Source organism: Macaca mulatta, chromosome 11, assembly GCF_049350105.2.
Source record: "Macaca mulatta isolate MMU2019108-1 chromosome 11, T2T-MMU8v2.0, whole genome shotgun sequence".
Lineage (NCBI taxonomy): Eukaryota > Metazoa > Chordata > Mammalia > Primates > Cercopithecidae > Macaca > Macaca mulatta.
The window spans coordinates 89,107,005-89,128,897 of NC_133416.1; the positions used below are offsets into that span (position 1 = coordinate 89,107,005).

Consider the following 21,893-nt stretch of genomic DNA (forward strand, 5'->3'; position numbering starts at 1 on the left):
AATCCAATTAGTGCCGAATCATATATCTTGTGTGCAATGTGTCTAAAGAGATACCACAATGAATTCTCCTCTGCTCCAGACACAATACATCTGTGACACATCACAGCACTGCAAACTCAGGGACTCCAGATGGTGTTACCACAACATTGTAAGACTGAATTACCAAAGTATATGAACCAAAATAGACCACTAATAAGAGCAACATATACAATCAGTCAAAATTCACAAAACAACATAAGGAATAACTACTCAGAAAGGGAAAACATTTAACAAACGTCAGAGATGAGAAAGTATATGGGATAAGTGTAAATACCATCCATAATGCTGATAACTCCAACATCTAAGTCTCCAGTCCCAATCTTTTGCACAAATCTACACCCCTACTGGACAACTCTACTTGGCTGCCAGTGAGGCATTTCAAATTTAACATGTTCCAGACAGCATTCTTGATTACCCATGGAATCTCCTCACCCTGGATTTTCCATATCAGAAAATGATGGTATCATTCACTAAGTAGGTTTGGTAAGAAAACTAGAAGTAATACTCCATTCTTCTCTTTTGATTATATCCTAAAACTAGATCTCAATCAATTAGCAAATTTTATCAACCTCTCTATAAAATATATCACAAATCTTATTTCTGACCACCTCCACCTTGACCACCCAATTGCAGCCAATATGATCTTTAAATAGCACTACTATAACCATCTTCTAATGGTTTACCATGTTTCCACTCATGCTCCCCTCTGTAATTGATTTTAAATGGCATTCTGAGCTATCTTTTCAAAACATCAGTCAGATCATGACACTTCTCTGCTCAAGTCCTGCAATGTCTTTTAATCACACATAAAACAAAAATCCAGAGATTTTTACATTCATAGCTGGAACAAAACTAAATCACCTCTTATTTCCAAGCATTTCTGCAAACTAAACTCAATGTGGTTTGCACAGTTGATCTCACCAAACCCTGGATATGTGGGTGCCTTGATATTGGACTTCCCAGAATCTAGAACTATGAAGCATACTTTTCTGTTGTTTAAGCCTTCCAGTCTATGATAATTTGTTATAGCAGTCCAAACTGATTATTGGCCAGCACTTAATCACACAGCTACATCAACTGCAGAGAAAGCTGGGAATGTAGCCTGTATATGACAACCATATGGCCAGCTAGAACCTGGAAGCTCAAATACTAAAGAATGAGGTAATGAAGAGATATTGTTGGGTTTCTAGTATTCGTCATAAGTTCTGTGCCATATCTTCCTACTGCTTAGTAAACTACTGTGTTTTTATTCACTTATTTTCAATGTATTCAATGTATCCTACTTCTTTCTTTGTCACACCCCTCCAATTTACTATTTCCTTAATGGTCAGATTTGATCTAGGTATTAGAAAACACTTAGATTAAATTAACTTCTATTATATAATGTAAAGGCGTTACATTATACTACATATTCAAGGACTATGTATTATATCAGGCAATCCTTGCATTTCTATACGGAATTACCTGAGACTACGTAATTTATAAGAAAAAGTTTAATTGGCTCATGGTTCTGCAGGCTATACAGGAAGCATAGCAGCATCTACTTTTGGGGAGGCTTCAGGAAGCTTCCAGTCATGGCACAAGGTGAAAGGAGAGCAGAAACATCACATGGCAAAAGCAGGAGAAAGAGAGAAATAGTAGGGTGGGAGGTGCCACACAAATTTAAACCACTAGATCTCATGTGCACTCAGCGCGAGAACTCACTTATCACCAAGAGTATGGTCCAAGCCATTCCTGAGGGATCTGCCCCCAAGATTCAAACACCTTTCACCAAGCCCCACCTCCAACAGTGGAGGTTGCATTTCACCATGAGATTTGGGTGGGGATAAATATCCAAATTATATCATATATTATATTACATTTTAAAGAACACTTTCATTTAAAATTCTATTTAACTGGAGCATACCGAAGATTCCAACACCAAATAAGGAAGTAAACAGAAATAGACTTATGCAAATAGTCAACTGATCTTTCACAAAAGAGCAAATGCATCACAGTGGAGAAAATATAACCTTTTCAATAAACAACTGGATATACATATACAAAAAAATGAATCTATACAAAAAACAATTAAATAGATCACAGAACTAAATATAAAATGCAAAAACTCCTAGAAGATATCATTGGTGAAAATCTAAATGACCATGTGTTTGGTGATGACCTTTTAGATACAACACCAAAGTTATAATCCATAAAAGAAAAAAGGTGATAAGTTGCACTTTGTTAGTATTAAAAGTTTCTTCTCTGCGAGACATTTTTGAGAGAATGAAAAGATATGCCACGGATAGGAAGAACGTATTTGCAAAAGACATATCTGATAAAGGACTGTTATCTAACATATATGAAGAATTCTTAAAACTGAAAAATAAGAAAACAGAAAACCAGGTTAAAAAATGGCCCAAAGCCCTTAACAGAAATTTCATTAAAGAACATATGCAGATGGAAAATAAGCATATGAAAAGATGCTTCACATCATATATGATCAGAAAATGTAAATTAGAACAACAATGAAATACCACAACACGCCTATCAAAATGGCAAAAATCCAGAACACCGACACCACTAAATGCTGGTGAGGATGTGGAACCGTCATAACTCTCGTTTACTTCTGGTGGGAAAGCAAAATGGTTCCAAAATACACTTTGGAAGATGGTTTGGTTTTTTCTTACAAAACTAAACATACTTTTACCAAACCATCCAGCAACCACTCTTTGGTATTTACCCAAAAGAGTTGAAAACCTATTCACACAAAAATCTACACACAACTATTTATAGCTGCTTTATTCATAGTTGCCAAAACCTGGAAGCAAACAAAATGTCCTTCAGTAGGTAAATTGATAAACAAAATGTTACATCTAGACAATGGTATATTATTTAGTGCTAAAAAGAAATAAAATACCAAGCCATGAAAAGACATGGCATAAATTTAAGTCACTATTACTAAGTGAAAGAAGCCAATATGGAAAGATTATATACTGTCTGATTCTGTCTAGATGACATTCTATAGAAGGCAAACTATGGACACAGTAAAAAGAACATCAGTTACCAGGAGTTAGTGGGAAGGGAAGGATACATAGAGCAGAGAGGGTTTTCAGGGCAGTGAAACTACTCTGTATCATAATAATGAATACATGTCAACATAAATTGATCCATAGCCATAAAATATATAACACCAAGAGCGAGCTTTAGAGTAGACTATGCACCTAGGGTAATAATGACTTGTCAATGTAGGTTCACCAGTTGTAATAAGTGTACCAGTCTGATGGGTGATCTTAATAATAGGCGAGGCTATGTATGTGTCAGGGAAGATGGGGATATGGAACATTGTTGTAACTTCTGCTGAATACTGCTGTGAACCTGAAACCGCTATAAAAACAAAGTCTATTTTCTTAAAAAGTTATGAACTCACAAAAGGCGGATGAATATAAAAACAATTATGCAGCTTCAAAAGCCAGACCAACCCCCGCTATAGTGTTAATATCTTCTTGTTTACTGATTCAATTTGTTTAAACGTCTAGAAGATACAAAATAATCTCTAATGGGAGAAGCAAGATCAGTATTTGCTTATTGATGAAGAAAGATGATGGAGAAGCAGATGAGACAGATTATAAAGAAGCACAGAGAAATAATTAGAGTTGATAGATGTGTTCATTATCCTGATTGTGGTGATAATTCTTTAGCAATATACATATGTCAACACTTACTAAATTTTACAGTTTAAATATGTGAAAGACATATTGTGTTTTAATAATATCTGAAAAAGATGTTTTAATACATTTTTAAAAGCAGACTCAATAGTATCATTGGATTTTAATATGACAGAAAAAAAGGTGAAAGTTATCATCGTGGAACAGTTCATAATATCATGTAGACTTATGAGCATTTGTCTTGAATATGAATGCCATCTGTCATTTGCATGTTAGAGGGAAGGAACTGGAACCTGTTTCAGACTATGCTTGAAGTTGAAACCATACACAGGATAAGACATGGTTCTTTTACTTCAAATTCTCATAGGAATTGCAGACAACAGAACTCATCAGTCTCCATCTCAAATTGTGAATTTCTAAAGGAACACAGTATTCTAGACTCATAAACTATTAGAGATGAAAGCAACTTAAGTTCACATAGTCATACATACCTTGCCATGTTCGGAAGATAGGATTTTCTAGACAGGCCACAGTAAACTCACAAGAGTATACATAAATACATTAGCATAGTTGGAACTAAAACTCACCTCTCTGGCTCCCAGCCCAGAACTGTCTCCATTACATCAGTGCATCATTTCCCTTTTACTAAACACCACACCCTAAGCATAGTCAATGGTCCCTATATTTGCTTACCAACTGATGATCCTAATTGACAAAATGTACCAAAGGAGGTACTCCAAATTATACTCTGTTCAAAAGGTTGAGGGGCAAATAATTCACAAGGATAAGAAATAATCGGAAATCCTGGATTTTCTTTGTAATTCCTTTTTTCTTCTCTTTGAGATTAGACATATTTACATATAAATATTTGAAAATGAACAAACAAACAATGAAGAACTATTTCTCTACATACAATATGAAAAATTAATGTGCACTGTGGTGGGAAAAAATCCAGAATGAATTGCTAAAATGTCAATTTATGAATTAAAACTATTAGTAGAGATTAAATCAGTCTGATGAACAATCAGTGGGAGACTTTTGAGAAGCTCTATGCTATTTATAGTAACGGCTCTGAAGCTTTGCTGTTCATTTATATTAGGTAACAAAATTACTACTGCAACAGAAGCACTTTATAGGATCTATGGCACTTGGCAGCAAAAGAGAATTGATTCCAAGCCAAGGAAATGACAGCACAGTATAGCTGGTGCTGACTTGAAGGAAGGAAAAAAAAGAAGAATGGATAATAATAGATGCATATGGGCAGTGAAGAAAAGAGCAATCAGCTCAGATTAATTACAAGTTCAGTACATGTGCAAGGGACAAATTTCGAAGGAGATCGAGATAAAAAGGGATAGGCATTTAAGTTGGCTGTAGGGAATGGACAAATTTATACAAAAAGAAAGAAAAAGAAAAGCCTCTAAATTCACATCAGCAAGGACAAAAGACCTGTCATAACAGACATATCATGAATAGTTCTGTAAGCAGGAAGAAGTAATCAAAGTAATCACAGGCCCTGGCACATGGAGAAACATTTAATCTGCCCAAGGGAATTACTTTTAGTTCTTGTTATATGTGATGTTCATTTTTCATAGGTCATTTTGGAAAAGGTATCATAGTGAACAGGATACTGATGACTTATTGAGAAAACAAATGCTAAAAAAATGTTAACAATAATATAAGCTACAAACTTTAATTTCTAATACAGCCATACTCTCATATTCCAAGGTCATATAGTCACCAAATTCACCCTTCTAGATCATAGTCCACACTTATTAGTATGAAGAAAAGGAAACCCACCAATCTATTTAGTTAAAATCAATAGCACAAAATACAGGAACTTTGATTACATGAGAGATCTTCATCCAGAGCACAACTATTATTTTAGATGTGATTTTATTAATATTGTGTTTTCTAAGGCAGATATGTAGCAGCAAGTTCTACAGGGAGAAGAACTGCTAAATATAGTTTAAGAGCAGAAAAATGTGTATAAAACCATATAAGTTGAGAAATATTCACAAAAATTATGAATATAGACAAAATATCTTAGCAGAGGCCAATTAATGTAGAATAGAAACATACACTTCCACACCTCAATCGATCATGATGCCATCACATGCTATTATTACACAAGATGATTTATGTTCAGGGTGATGACTCAAAGTCATCGAGTGAATAAAAAATCATCTTCTGTGTACTCCATAGCAAAGCCAGGAAAGTGAAAAGTACATTATAGAAAAGGCTCCATGCAAGATTATTAAACTGAAAAAATTATTGCCTTGAGTATAGAATTATCTGGAAAATTCCCTTATGTGAAGCACCTCATTGGTAACGAGGTATTTTCTACACAGGCCATAGTAAATTCACCAGAGGAAAAAAGAAATATATATTAGTCATATCTCTTTTGCATAGAAATGAGAAGAAACTCAAATAAAATGATTAAATAATTTTTGACCCATGTACCTGAAAAGTATAGTGGTAGGTTTCTATTCAAATATGGCTGGACAGAGGTAGATAGAATTACCAGGAGTCTATTTTTGTTAATCTCTTGACTCGATTTCTTTAACTTTTTATTTTAAAATACATTTAGAAGTTACAGGGATGTTGGGAATTATTAGTCCGTTCTCACATTGCTAATAAGAACATACCCAAGACTGGGTGGTTTATAAAGAAAAAGAGGTTTAATGGACTTACAGGTCCAGATGTCTAAGGAGGCCTCACAATCAAGTTGGAAGACAAAGGAGGAGCAAGGTCACGTCTTACACGGTGGCAGAGAAAAGAGTGTGTGCAAGGGAACTCCCATTTATAAAACCATCAGATTTCATGAGATTTATTCATTACCAGGAGAACAGTATGGGGGAATCTACCCCCATGATTCAATTATCTCCAACTGGCCCCACCTTTGACATGTGGGGATTATTACAATTCAAGGTGAGATTTGGGTGGGGACACAGCCTAACCATATCAGGAATATATTACAAAGAGTTCACATATATTCTTTCCTCAGTTTTCTCTACTGTTAAAAATTTAGATAGCCGTAATTTTAAAACCAGGAAATTAACATTGTTACTATAGTACTATTAAACTACAGATCTTATTTGAATTTCATCAGGTAGTTTTTTTCCCAAAAGTCTTTTTTTTCTTTTCTAAGATTCAATCAAAGCTGCCACATTGCATTTAATGTTGTGTCTTTTTAGTTTCTTTCTATTTGTGACAATTCCATGGTCTTTGCTCACCTTTCATTATCTTGGTACTTTTTATAAGTACTGGTCCATTATACTGTAGATGTGCCTCAATTTGACTTTGTCTGATGTTTCTTTATGATTAGATTGAGGTTTTTTCCTTTTGGCACAAATTACAGAAGTAATTATTTTTCCCCTCTACGTACGTATTATTGGGGGAACACAGTGCCAATATATGTTATTTCTGTCAATATTAACCTTGATTACTTGGTTAAGGTTTCTCTACCAGGTTTTTCCATTGTAAAATTAACATTTTCCCCTTTGTAATTAATAAATAACTACAGGAAGACACTTTGAGACTATGTTAATATCATTTTTCTCCTCAAACTTTCACTCAATGATTTTAACATCTATTGGTGAATATTGACAGTGTAAACCAAAAAGCATCTGAGACAGGAATCAATCAATTTAGAAGTTTATTTTGCCAAGGTTAAAGACATCCCTGGAAGAAAAGAACACAAAATCACAGAAACAGTCTGTGGTCTGTGACTCAATCAATTTAGAAGTTTATTTTGCCAAGGTTAAAGACATGCCTGGAAGAAAAGAACACAAAATCACAGAAACAGTCTGTGGTCTGTGACTTCCTCCAAAGATGAATTTGAGAACTTCAATATTTAAAGGGGAAAAGTGGGCTGGAGGGGAAGGAGGGAGTGTATGGTAATCCACAAGTGCAATAGAAAGGGAAAAGGCAGGGGAATAGTCAATTATATATTCCTCTCTTCCTCAGTAAACTGGCACTTTACATAAGATATGGCAAACATAAAGTAGTTACCTGTGGAGAGATTTAACCTTTAACCTGGAGCTATCTGCTTAGCAACAAAAGGAAAAGCAGTTTCTTGTGTGACTCAGTTTTTAGCTTAATTTTTTCCTTTAGGCATAGTGAATTATTTCCCATGTTTTTATTTTCCTTTCAAAACTGCAACAATTATTCTGTGACGTTTGCCTTGGCAATGTTTTTTCTGCCCTAGATTCATTTTCAGAAAGACATTGCTGAAGAAATAGTGACAGAAAGTAGCTCTAGACTTTAGTTTAACCAGCTTAGCAATCCCAATAAAAAGATCGCACCTTTTTCCCCAGTTACAATAGAGCTACCAATGGTTTCCTTTGTGGGGGCATGTACCATACAGTGCTAACTTGATTGCCATAGCCAAAGGGAAGGCCACTGTCATAGACAAGGCCTGGCTTATGTTCCTCTTTCTCTAGTTGGGGGCTGGGGTTGTCGCACTGAAACCACACAAAATGAGAATGGAGAGAAGACTTCTTAGGTTAAAAAGAAAACACCAAAAATAGTGATACAAAATTTGACACAGGTCAAATCAACAAATATCCACTGCACTATGATATAAATTATTATTCCTGATGTGGCCTAAGATCTAAGTTTGTAAAAAACAATTATTGAAACCCATTAGTATCCAAAAATATAAGCATTTAACTTTACCTTATTATCATAATATGGGAGAATGCAAGTTCTTGGTCACCTATTTTAGTGTTTCCCAACCTTTACAGTAGCTATAATTTAAGATTTCCTTCTTCTCTGTACTTCATAGAAACAGAAAAAATAGCCATAATTGTTCTTACCATTAAAATAGATCATTAATGAAATGCATGGCACATAGATAACTGGTCAAAAATGGCATTGTTATTATTGTTATAACTATTATTAATATATTAAACTTGATATATATTTATGAAGAGCCTGTTTCATACAAGATAATAATAGATTATAGAAAACTGAAATAAGAAAGGATACCTGATTATAAATAATACAATCAATAGTGTGAGAGAAAAAATATGTAGAAAACTCTAATACCAGGTAGAATATAACAAGTTTCTATAATAGATGCATAAGTACAATGGTTAAATACATGTTTATGTGTTTTAAATATTAAGTATCTCCTTAATCTTTTCTTCTTTAGGCAAAACAAAAGAAACAAAACTCAAAGGACCACCTTTTCAACCAGCTTTCCTCAAAAGATTAGCTCCCAGACACATTTAACTTAGGATATAAATTGGATGTCACATTAACCAGCAACTGAATAAGCAGAGCAAAGGACACTTGACTTCATTATTTTCAATATTTTAAATAAAAAGACTTAAAAATTATAACAAACATTTCCATCAGAGTGTTATTTTCCAGATTTAATACTATAGTCCCTTTATGAAAAACAGAAGACCTTGCCTGCATTTTTTCTATACACACAAAACATCAGATTATTTGATTTCTTTTACACAAAAGGCTTTGTAGTTTAGAAATAGCTTTTGAATTAAATGACCAGATTGTTGCTAAGCAACAGTGTAAAACAATTCTTAGATATGGAGACATGTCTAAAGTACAAGCATGTAAGGCCTATGGTAAGTCTGGCATTTTGTGGACTCGGCTCATATTATTTGCAAAAATAAATATTTCTATATTATCTTTCAAAAATGGTTAAGTGTGTGTGAGCTGGTGTATTCAGAGAAAGTGGATGGATTGAGGATGAAATGGAAAGCAAAATCTCAACCACCATTGGGTTAATTTTAATTTTTCAGTTCCATTTTGGCCCTGTTCACCTGCCAAGATATAAAATGTTTTTAATTGCTTTTGGTTTCTTTTTTGTAACTCGTGAATCATTTCTAAGACAACTATTCAGATATTTTGGATTAATGGCCCTGTTCTGGAAATAAGGTCTTTCACAGATAATATTTCTGGAAATATATGATAAGAAGCTATCTTCTGACTTGATAACATGTACTTCAATTTATAAATTATTGTGTAGTAAATGTAATTTTATTATGAAGGTACAGCACTAAAAATTCAGTAATTTATTATATAAAAAATGTTGGGTTTTGCTAATACTGCAAAAAACAGTAACACAATTGTCACTCCTTTCTTTCTTTTTCAGTGCTTTTGGAGGTTATATTTGTCACTTCTTAAACTAAAGGAAAAGACCCACTTTTCATATAAAGTTGTAAGTAGTAAATATGTTCCTTTGAAACGAGAGAAAGATGCCCTTCCCTGTGAAAATGCTGCCCTACTTTTGCAGAGGTAGCTGTATCACAGAGTGAATGTGGCAACTGATGTGGCCATCACTGTGAAGAGATAGGTACACACACCAGCCTCAGGACACCCCCTGCAGTCCTAACTTGGGAATGTAAAACTCAGCTATTTCAAGTAAACCATTTCTGCTTCATTCACATAAGAACATTTCCTTCACAAAAGTCATATGGATATGACAAAATAAGAACTTACCTAAGGAAAAAAAAAATGTCTTTGGTTAATTACTGTGCTAAGCTACTTTCTGCAGAGGTTAAGTACTGCAGACATTAGGATCAGGAAAAACCAAGAAACAAACAATTGTGAGTAAATTTTTCTCTAGGAGACAAGGAAAGGGATTTGTTCAGCTCCTGAGAGATCAATATATGAAGACAAAGGCAGAACAGCAAGAAAGTCAGAAGAACCAGAGCGATGGTGTGTAACAGGAGGTTTTTAAGAAGCATCCAATAGCAACTGTCTCCTTTCTAGTTATTTCTGTTACTTCAACCTTACCTCCCCCAAATCCAGCACCTCATTATGATATCCTTCCCAATCAATCTTCTATGGAACTACTTTAGTTATGAGTGTTTTCTTGTAGGATATTTCCCTGTAAGCCTTGCAAATGGGGTAAGTTGGGCAGGGTGAAACACGGCATGTGCAGAAACCTGAGCTCAAGGGTAGAGAAATGGTAACCACAGAAGCCCCAATATATTCATGTAACACTTGAATGGAAAAAGGGCTTATGTTTCCACAGATCATGGAATTGGAGGTTTGAACCTATCTCAAGTGACTTCAAAGGAGCATGAGACTCTACCCAGAGAATATCTAGCATATTGATATAAAGGTTGAATATGCCTTATCTGAAATGCTTGGGACCAGAAGTGTTTCAGATTTCAGATTTTTTTTTGGCGAATTTTAAATATTTATACATACATAATGAGACAGCTTGGAGATGGTAGCCAAATCAAAACACAACATTTATTTATGTTTCATATATACCTCATACACATAGCCTGAAGTAATTTTATGTGATATTTTAAATAAGTTTATGCATGAAGCGAAATTTTGACCATGACTATAACATGAGGTCTTCATGGAATTTTTCACTTATGGCATCACGTCAGCACAAATGTTTTGGATTTCGGAGCATTTCAGATTTTGAATTTTCAGATTAGGAATGTTCAACCTGTAATATAAATAAGTTTGATGTGTTTTGGGTTATTTTATCCACAGTATTTGTTGAATCGCCATTTTAGATACATATGTAGAACAAATATAAGTTGTCACATATTATGGAGATATAAAACACAGGCAATAATATATTTGCTGCAGGAATGACTTGTGCTTCCTACATCTTTGAGATGCGGATCGCATAATCATGTAATTAGAGTTCTGATTGGTTTTATTTGAACTGTGAAGAGATGGGTACATACACCAGCCTCAGGACACCCCCTGCAGTCCTAACTTGGGAATGTAAAACTCAGCTATTTCAAGTAAACCATTTCTGCTTCATTCACATAAGAATAAAACCAATCAGAACTCTAATTACATGATTATGCAATTCTTGAATTACATTAAGGTCACATTCAGATTGTGTTTTATACCTGTCATTGGAGTACTAGTTAATAGGGTACTTTATAGAACATATAAACCAATTGAAGTGGTGTTTAGTGAATTATAATAAAATAATAAGCTTAGACCCATGGCAAAAAGTAATAATCAAGAGAGAAAAGAACACATTTATATTTTGCAAAAAGCCAAAGCAGCCCACTTTTGAACAGCACAACTTGCCTTCTTCGTGCCTTCCCTAACACTGGGTATTATTTTGCTTTGCTGTTTCCAGACCCAAATATTTCCTTACTCAGAAAGCAAAATGACATCACAAGAATTATTTTATTCATAACCCTTTTGTGATTCATAAACTGGAAACACATTCAAAATTGAAGCTAAATTATTAGGAGGAATAAGGTGACTAAAATGTTTCCTCGCGTTACGAAGGGAGTAGTTACACCTTCATAAATTACACATCATTAACTATGTAGTCTAGCGACCAAATCCCATGAGAGAAGATGCGACAATTTTTTATATTTTAACAAATATGACTAATTAAGAGGTAGACATTTTCTGTCTAACTCAGAAGCAAACTTATCATCACAACTCCAGTTGTATTCTTTGAAAGGAGTTTAGTGTAAACTGTATTTATAAAGTAAAATCTTCTGCTTGGCTCCAATCTACTCCTTCCACCTTACTGGGATTCTTGGAAGCATTTTCAAATGTAATATGTTCCTAGGCAACTGCAACAAAAGAATTATATGTATTTAATTTTATAAAATGCTATAAAGTTACTCCAGTGATACTGTCCTTGAGTTTGATGATATAAAAATAATGCATGTTCTTACTTAGACATATTTATTATATATAGCTAAAAGTCTTGAGAATAAACTTTACTATGACTATATTAAATTTAACTTCCAAAGGAATGAAGAGACATTTCCTCATGAGAATTTTTAATTTAATATAGAAGAGTAATTTAGCATAAACTCTAGAATATATGTAGTGTAAATAAAGAACCAGATGAGGTAGAAAGAAATATAAGGATTATACCAAACAGTGTGCACACAGACACACACCCACATGCACACACACACACACATATATAAAGACACACACCCACACACTGTAGACCACTTTTCAACAAAATAATTTTGTTCACTGCAAAAATAGTAGATACCTTAAACACCTTAAAAGATTAAAATATCTTTGGTAAATAATGAAGAAAATAATTTCATCACTGGAAATTATTATTTTATAGAACACATTATAGAAATGGTCTATAAGAAGCTTGTCCAACCCCTAGGCTGTGACTTGCATGTGGCCCAGAACAAATTTGAATGTGACCCAATACAAATTCATAAACTTTCTTAAAACATTATGAGGTGTTTTTTTTTTTTTGCCATTTTCTAAAGGTCATCAGCTGCTGTTAATGTTAGTGTATTTTAGTGTGGTCCAAGACAATTCTTCCTCCAGTGTGGCCCAGGGAAGCCAAAAGATTGGACACTCGTGGACTGTAACATATAATTTAAGAAAATATTAATACATATAAAACAATTTTTAAAACATATCCGGGTCCCATTTCTATAGCTCATAAATTTGATTTGGATTGGGTTTCCTTCATTTGCATTTAATGTTTTTACTTACAGCTGGCTATGCACTGCATGACAATGCTCATTTTTGCTTACCTTATTAGAAACATTTATCTTCACAGTGTGTATCAACTGAATAAAATGACAGATACTCTGCCCAGTGTTTCCTCTCATTATGCTCTACTTGACCATACAAATGGTAATAGAGGTAAAACAGATACACAGGCCTCCAAAGCTGCATCAAAAGATGTAAAATCTCTTTGATCTTAACATCTTAAGTGAAGGTCTGATAAGGAACACATTACTCTGTAATTTCCTTAAGAGTAGGATGAGCATGAATGAGCACCTGTCTTTTTGATTGTTTTATCCTGACCACCTAGTTGGGTAAAACACAGCAGATGCACAATAAAAATATGCCACATTGCTTATAAATGTATGCAGTGGTTCAGAGATGTCAACTCCAAATAAGTGGGAAATGATTTTTTTATGGATTTATTTTGAGATTTTAAAAATGTCAAATTCACTTTTATTCATGCTAAAGATTTAATGAATGGACTATAAAAAGATGTTTAAGGCAATTCTACTTTCTATTTTTAGCAATTTCAATAACATGCCTTTTGAAACTGAAGGCAAAATATACCTTCTTGCAGAAATACATGTTATTTGAATTTTTCACAGATTGTTGAAAGCTCTAAGGGCTGACATATAGTATTAGTTATCTCTTCCCTAGCACTCGTAACTGAAATATTCAGGTGCTCTATAAGAGTAGGGTTTTTTGGGGGGTATATATATCACTCTGGAATTATTTGGTGGTGATGATTGCAAAATATTGTGAATACACCAAAAAGCACTGATTTTACACTTTAGTATTGTTAATGTGTTGAACTTTGTTATATTAATTTTATCTCAATTTAAGAAAATTTAAAACAAAAAAGTGATTTGAATGGAGAAGGCATTTTATTAAAATTTTGTAGTTAATTCTTATATTTAAAACAATTCCAACTTTAAAATATTGTCTGCCAATTGATTAATAAAATAATAAGGTGTGACAGTCACTCACTCAGAGCCTCCTCTGGAGAGAGCATAATTGATACACACATTCAGCTACTACATCTTTGAATTTCTATCCAGTCAGCCACTATATTCGTCTGCTAGGGCTGCATAACAAAATACTACAGACTGGGTGGTTTAAACAACACAAATTTATTTTCTCACAGTTCTGGAGCCTGGAAGTCCAAGATTAAGGTGCCAACAGGGTTGGTTTCTGGTGTGGCCTCCCTCATTCACTTGCACACTGCACCTTCTCACTGTGTTCTCACGTGGCTTTTCTTTTGTGGGATGTACAGGGAGAGAAACAGAACTCTGATGTCTCTTCCTCCGCATATGAGGACAACAGTCCTCTCATATTAGGGCCTTACCTTAAGATTTTATTAAAACTTAATTATATTCTGAAAATCCCTATCTCTAAATACAGTCACATTGAGAGTTAGGGTTTCTAAATATGAATTTTGGAGAGGCACAATTCAGTCTATAACAGCTCCAGACATCCCAGTGTGGCACTATTCCTCAAGGGACCAACTGACCACATGGTGGAAATAAACAGCACTGGGCTCTTTCCATCCTGAGAGGGGCAGCGGTTCATTCTCAAAGGGTTAGACACCTACTTAGGATGTGCATTTGCCTTTCCTGCTTGCTGTGACTCAGTTGCTGCCACCAGCCTGAGGCTTAGAGAATGCCTGATCCACAGGCATTCAAACCCTGTAACATGGCATCTGTATTAGTCCATTTTCACACTATTGATAAAAACATACCTGAGACTTGGCAAAAAAAAAGAAAAATAATAATAAAATAAAGGTTTAATTGACTTACAGTTCCACATGTCTGGGGAGGCCTCACAATCATGGCGGAAGGCAACTCTCCCTAAGAGCCCCACCCCTGCAGTAAAATTCTGCCTGGGAATCCAGGCATTTCCATACATCCTCTGAAATCTAGGTGGAGGTTCCCAAACCTCAATTCTTGACTTCCATGTACTTTCAGTCTCAACACCACATGGAAGCTGCCAAGGCTTCGGGTTTCCACCCTCTGAAGCAACAACCCAAACTGTACCTTGGCCCCTTTTAGTCATGGCTAGAGCAACTGGGACACACAGTACCAAATCCCTAGACTGTACACAGGAGAGAGGCCCTCGGCCCAGCCCATGAAACCATTCTTTCCTCCTGAACCTCCAGGCCTGTGATGAAAGGTGCTACCACAAAGGTCTCTAACATGCCCTGGACACCTAACATTCAGCTCCTTGTTACTTATGCAAATTTCTGCAGCTGGCTAGAATTTCTCCTAAAAAAAAAGTGGGATTTTTTGTTTTCTATCATATTGTCAGGATGCAAATTTTCCAAACTTTTATGCCCTGTTTCCCTTTTAAAACTGAATGCCCTTAACAGCACTCAAGTCACCTCTTGAATGCTTTGCTTCTTAGAAATTTCTTCTGCCAGATACCTTAAATCATGTCTTTCAAGTTCAAAGTTCCACAGATTTCTAGGGCAGGGAAAAAATGCTGCCAGTCTCTTTGCCAAAACATAACAAAAGTCACCTTTGCTCCAGTCCCCAAACAGTTCATCATCTTCATCTGAGACCACCTCAGCCTGGATTTCATTGTCCATATCATTATCAGCATTTTAGTCAAAGCCATTCAACAAGTCTCTAGGGAGTTCCAAACTTTTCCACATCTTCCTATCTTCTGAGCCCTCTAAACTGTTCCAACCTCTGCCTGCTGCCCAGTTCCAAAGTCCCTTCAACATTTTTGGTTATCTTTACAGCAGCACTTCACTCTACTGGTACCAATTTACTGTATTAGTCAATTTTCATGCTACTGATAAAGACACAACCAAGACTGGGAAATTTACACCACAAAAAAGTGGTTTAATGGACTTACAGTTCCACATGGCTGGGGAGACCTCACAATTATGGCAGAAGGCAAGGAAGAGCAAGCCACATCTTACATAGATGGCAGCAAGCAAACAGAGAGAGCTTGTACAGGGAAATTCCTCTTTATAAAACCATTAGATCTCATGAGACTTATTCACTATAATGAGAATAACATGGGAAAGACTTGCCCCCATAATTCAATTACCTCCCACTGGGTCCCTCCCACAACATGTAGGAATTCAGAGATGCTATTCTCTGGCATGGTTTTACTGAATTTCTGATTTTTCTCTACCATTTACCAATGTCCAGAAGTTGAAAGCCAAGTTATCTTCATGGTGTATCCCTCTTACTGGTGCTCCCAGTAGTGACAATACATTAACCACTAGTGGCAAAGAATGATCTCTATGTGGAGATTGTCCCACTATGCCTCACACCACAGGATGTGAGCATATCTTCTGTTATTTCTGTGCTAAAATTAGTTTATTACTTGACATGTACTTTACTTGTCCTAAGTGTGGCACAGAGGTACTTAAGTCTGCAGCCACTGAAATCAGGAATTGACATGTCAGAGGTAAATGCTTTTTAGAAAATAAAATTGCTTCCTCTGAGGAAAAAGAATTCACTGTTTAAATTCTTAATATTAGTCATCCTAAGTACACCATTACTGTATCCTTTATAAGGAATGTGCAGCCTAGTCATTTTCTTCTGTTCCTTTTGAGGCATGACTAAATTCTAATCACTGGAAACCATGTGATTCTAAATATATTATGTAAATGTTAATGTATTATGTCAGTGTATTTGGGTGGGGACACAGCCAAACCATATCAGCATCCAACCAGCAGATCTACTTCACAGCAAGGAGATATGGGAGGAGCACCATGCCCATGGGATTGAGTAGTCATAACACATCCCTCATCATCCAGAAATAACAAGTTTCATAGAACAATGGAATGACTGAAGCTCTAGCTTGGAGGCAACACTTGAAGAAGATGTGTGTGGGGTGGGGGGGCGGGCATCCTTCATGATGTTGTACGTGCATGAAATCAGGAAATGCTATATGGTGCTGTGCCATTAATAGGAAGATTGCGTGGGTCTGGGAATCAAGGTGTAGAAACATGACTGGCCCATCTTACCATAACGCTTACCGTCACTACCAATGACTCCTTGGAGAAATTTTATTCCTGTTGATGCCCACTCGGAAATCTGTATTGTTTGCTGTTCTGGTCCACAAAGGTCCTGCCAAATGACACAGCAAAGGTCTCATTGAACTACAAGTTATGCCTGCTATCAAGGAACTTTGGATATCTTGTGCCCAAGAATGAGCAAATAAGAAGAGAAGTCATTGTTGCAGCAAGGATAATTGTGTTCAGCAGAAGGAGGTAGGGATGCTGTTACACAATGGGGACAAACTGGGATACATATGGAACCCAGGTGTCTCTGGTATTCCCTAGCCCCTTAATAACTGTGATCAAACATATGCGTAACTCCAGCCTAGGGAGGGTATAATTATCAAGAACTCAGACCCCTCAGAAATGAAGGTTTGAGTCACACAATCCAGTAAGCCACCAAGGCCTGATGAGGTAGTATCTGAGGGAATGGGGGATTCAGAATGAACAGTGGAGGAGGGAGAAGTTGACTAATTATTGCCTCTAGATCAGTAGCAGGGATACAACCTATTGTTCAAACTACTAACTTTCTTATTTTAGATGTCTCTAAAATCTAAAAGATTGAGGGATGACAGGTGTACAAGAACCATGGAGGAGCTGCTCCTGGAACATGCATGGAGAGATAGATGTGTGAAAACACATAAGAAGATGCTGACACAAAGTATCTAGTCATAAAATGAAGATAATAAGAGACTGGAAGAAAAGGAACAATGACTAACAATAGAGATTATAAGGGATTTTTATACTGTTATATATTTTTACTCCTTGTAAAATTGTCTAGAGTGAGCAAATATTTTGTAACTAAATAAATCCATGTTTATAAAAATGTTTATAGAAAGATTGAACAGCATGTCCAAAGACCCGTGGGCAAGAGAATGTTAGATGAGGGGAAGGAAGATTCTGGGGGACACCCCTAGGGCAAAATACTTTCCAAACTGCCCAGACTATGATTCAGGCAAACAATAGACAGAGCAATGTCCACCGGGGTCCTCTGCTGAGAGGGTAGAAAACACTCTTCTTTCTCCCAGATGAAAGCTACAAAGGCCACCTATCATATGACCTGGATTCAAATCCTTGTTCCACATTAACTATCGCTACATTCTTTTCCTCAGTCTCCTTGTTTGTAAAATGGAACCATAGCTGCACTGCCACAGAAATTTGTTTTGGGAATAAATAAGATCAATGTGCTTAGAAAAGTGCCTAGCACACAATATAAACTCAATTCATATGATCATTTTCTCATCACGGTTTTTCACAAATTATCTCTTACATACTTTGAATAAAATATGAGATTAAATTATGAAGTAGTTTTTCCATCAAATACGTGGTAAAACAGGAAAAAAAGAGACAATAATATTGAGTGTGGAAGGCAATTTCATTCTAATGATTTTCTGGTTTATACAATCACATTGCGTAACTCCAGGTTTCAGGGTTTGATGGTTTTGAGACAAACTTTAAAATAACATAGACAAGCAAAATCTATATAATTTTCAATTAAGAGATTCAAGTGGAAAGTACGCAAGATTTTCAAGTGTAACTGTTGAGATTTGACAAAGTGAAAAGTAAATCTTACAGAATGTCCTACTGTGCTACATATTCAGCCTTCTAAAACTAAGAGTGATACATTTCCAGGATTCCAATTTTCCATGGGAAAAAACCCACTATCACTGAGTGAAGAAGCTTTTGGCACTCTCAGTCCTCATTATCCCAGCTGCTGAAGAGTAGAGGAAGAAATCATTCCCAGGATGGCCACTCACCACCTTGGTAAAGCACCACTGAGATTCATATCTGGAATTGTCTCTGTAAGTCAGTGCACTTTTTTTTTTCCATTCATTAAAATAAGTAATGTTGATTGAGAACCGATTACAACAGAACAGGTCTGTCATAGAAACAGGGGATGAGGCAATCAAAAGACAAACTAGCTCACTCCTTCAAGGAGTTTACATTCATCAGAGGAAACCAAACAGTCTATAGGTAAACTAAGAAATAAACTAGTTGTTGTAATCAGTTTTGTAACATAAATTAAAAAAATAATGTGATGGAGAATGATTGCATGAGGTCACAGGAAATCAGTCTAATATAGACAAAATGTTCAGCAAAGCCCTCTTAAAAGGTATATTTAAGTCAAATTTGAATAAGGAGAAAGAACTAGCCTTTTAAAGATTCAAGGGGAAAGTTTCATGAAAGGGAGGAGTTAGTGCACATATTTGAGAAGGAACCAATATGGGTTATTAGAAGAATACAAGGAAGAACTCTATTTAACCCAGATAACAAGGGACTTAGTGGCAGGAGGTGAAGTCAGAGGAGGAGGTAGGCATCAGGCCAGGGAAGAATTACAAGTCATGACACTGAGTTAGAGTTTATTCTCTAAATACACTGGGAAGCTATTGGAGGGTTCTAGGCAGTGGAAACGGTTTATCCACCATTTTGGAGAAGTTAGTTCCCCCAAAACACTTTAACTCTTTAGCAGTTTGACAAAACTTAAGTTATGGGACCAGTATTTTAAGTTTTAGTGTATAAATAATAAGGATAAATTTATGTACCACCAAAATAAAGCTTTGCAAAGTTTACAAATGATCAAATATAGAATTCAATGATCTTATTGCATGAAAAAATATTAAAGACAACATCAAATGAGATAGACTTTTGAGTTTGCTTTTGAGAAGTTATCGATCTAAAACAGGCCTTTAAAAGAAGCCATAAGCCTCAGATGTTAAATGAAACCCCATCCTGCTCATAACATTCTTCTTACCTCTATCTGGATAGAAGAGCAGAGTAGAAAGTATTGTCTACTTTAGAAATGTCTAGTTTTAGAAGGTCCAATTTGTTTGGTTTCCTTTTTTTTTTTTGGAAAGTCACATTTCACAGGATTATCCTGATGCTTGTGAGAAACAAGAATTTAAGAGTATCAACATCAGGCCAGACGTGGTGGCTCATGCCTGTAATCCTAGCACTTTGGGAGCCCAAGGCAGGCAGATCACTTGAGGCCAGGAGTTCGAGACCAGTCTGGCCAACATGGTGAAATCCCATCTCTACTAAAAACAAAAGAAATACAAAAATTAGCTGGGCAGAGTGGCAGGTGCCTGTAGTCCTAGCTACTCAGGAGGCTGAGGCAGCAGAATCACTTGAACCCAGCAGGTGGAGGTTGCAGTGAGCAGAGATTGCACTATTGCACTCCAGCCTGGGCGACAGAGTGAGACTATCTCAAAAAAAAAAAAAAAAAAAAAAAAAAAAAAAAAAAAGAAGAAGAAGATTAACGTCTGTAACATTTGCAGCCATACTTCCTAAGTTTTCTTCTAATTGACACAAAATACATTCATTCTGCAATGAGCTTTCAAAAAATGTCACCATATACTCAGGAAACAACTCTAAAATGAATCTCACCTATGATAATGTATCTTTGAGTCAGACAGACTAAATGTTCCCATGGACTCTTACATGGTATTTACATCTCAAATGTAGCCATTCTGTGTCATTTGGAACTTGTTAGTTGGAGGGGTGCTGACTTTATGTATAATTTGTTTATATGTTGCTTTGGTTCATAAAGAACTTGAAAGAAGATATACTGTAAAAGGCACAGGCCATACAGCAAGATAAAGCTAGTTTTTAAAAAAGAGAAGAAAAACAAAGTAAAGAGAAAATAAGGATGAGGAAGTAAAATGGAGCCAGCACGAGCTTAACACAAAATATAGGGCGTTAACCTTTGTGGAGGGTTCACAAATTGGCTCCAAGCTTTCCAGAAGAATGATATTTATTCAGCTACATAATTGTTTACTGTCTTAAGATAAAAACAACAACAACAACAACAACAACAAAACAACTAGCTTTGTCAGAGGCGTTTGAACCAGAGCAATCCTATCTTAAATAGGGGCTTGGTAGAATAAGGTGGAGACCTACTGGGCTGCATTCCCAGAAGGATAGGCATTCTAAGTCCCAGGATGAAATGGGAGGTTCGCACAAGATACAGATCATGAAGACCTTGCTGATAAAACAAGCTGCAATATAGAAGCCAGCTAAGACCCACCAAAACCAAGATGGTGATAAAGTGACCTCTGGCTATCCTCACTGGTACACTCCCACCAGCACCATGACAGTTTACAAATGCCATGGCAACATCAGGAAGTTACCCCATGTGGTCTAAAAAAGGAAGGCATGAATAATCTGCACCTTGTTTAGCATATAATCAAGAAATAACCATAAAAATGGGGATCCAACAGCCTTCTATAGAGTGGCCTATAGAGTAGCCATTCTTTTATTCCTCTACTTTCTTAAAATACTTGCTTTCACTGTACTGTTTGGACTTCTCCTTCATTCTTTCTTGTGCAAGATCTAAAGACCTTCTCTTCCCTCTCTTGGGATCTGGACCAGGACCCCTTTCTGGTAACAGTTTCCCAAGGGGAACAATAACTTTTCTGAGATGAGAACAAAATGTATCCTGCAGACTCTCGTAAAAGATCCTTTTTAATGCACTGAATGACATTCTCAATAACATTCTTATAGCACATGTAAGCTTCATGGCATTGTTTTTATAAGAAGATGAATGAATAAGTCTTCTATATCTATACATGCTCCAACAATAACATGTGTTGTTTTCTTTTCTTTTCTTTTTTTTTTTTTTTTTTTTTTTTTGAGACAGGATCTCACTCTGTCGCCCAGGCTGGAGTAAATAATAACATATTTCATGTCTTATTTTAAACTGCTTTTTAGCATTAAGAATAAACAAA

At 35.8% G+C, this 21,893-nt stretch overlaps 1 long non-coding RNA gene across 1 annotated transcript in view; it reads left to right on the plus strand.

The window, feature by feature from the left end:
• The window catches only part of LOC107000952 (uncharacterized), a 33,814-nt gene extending 23,304 nt beyond the window's left edge, over window positions 1–10,510 (plus strand). Inside the window, exon 3 of the long non-coding RNA XR_001448126.3 lies at window positions 9,808–10,510. This is a non-coding gene — a long non-coding RNA (uncharacterized LOC107000952). The remainder of the gene's footprint in view (window positions 1–9,807) is intronic.
• The last annotated feature ends 11,383 nt before the right edge of the window (window positions 10,511–21,893 follow it).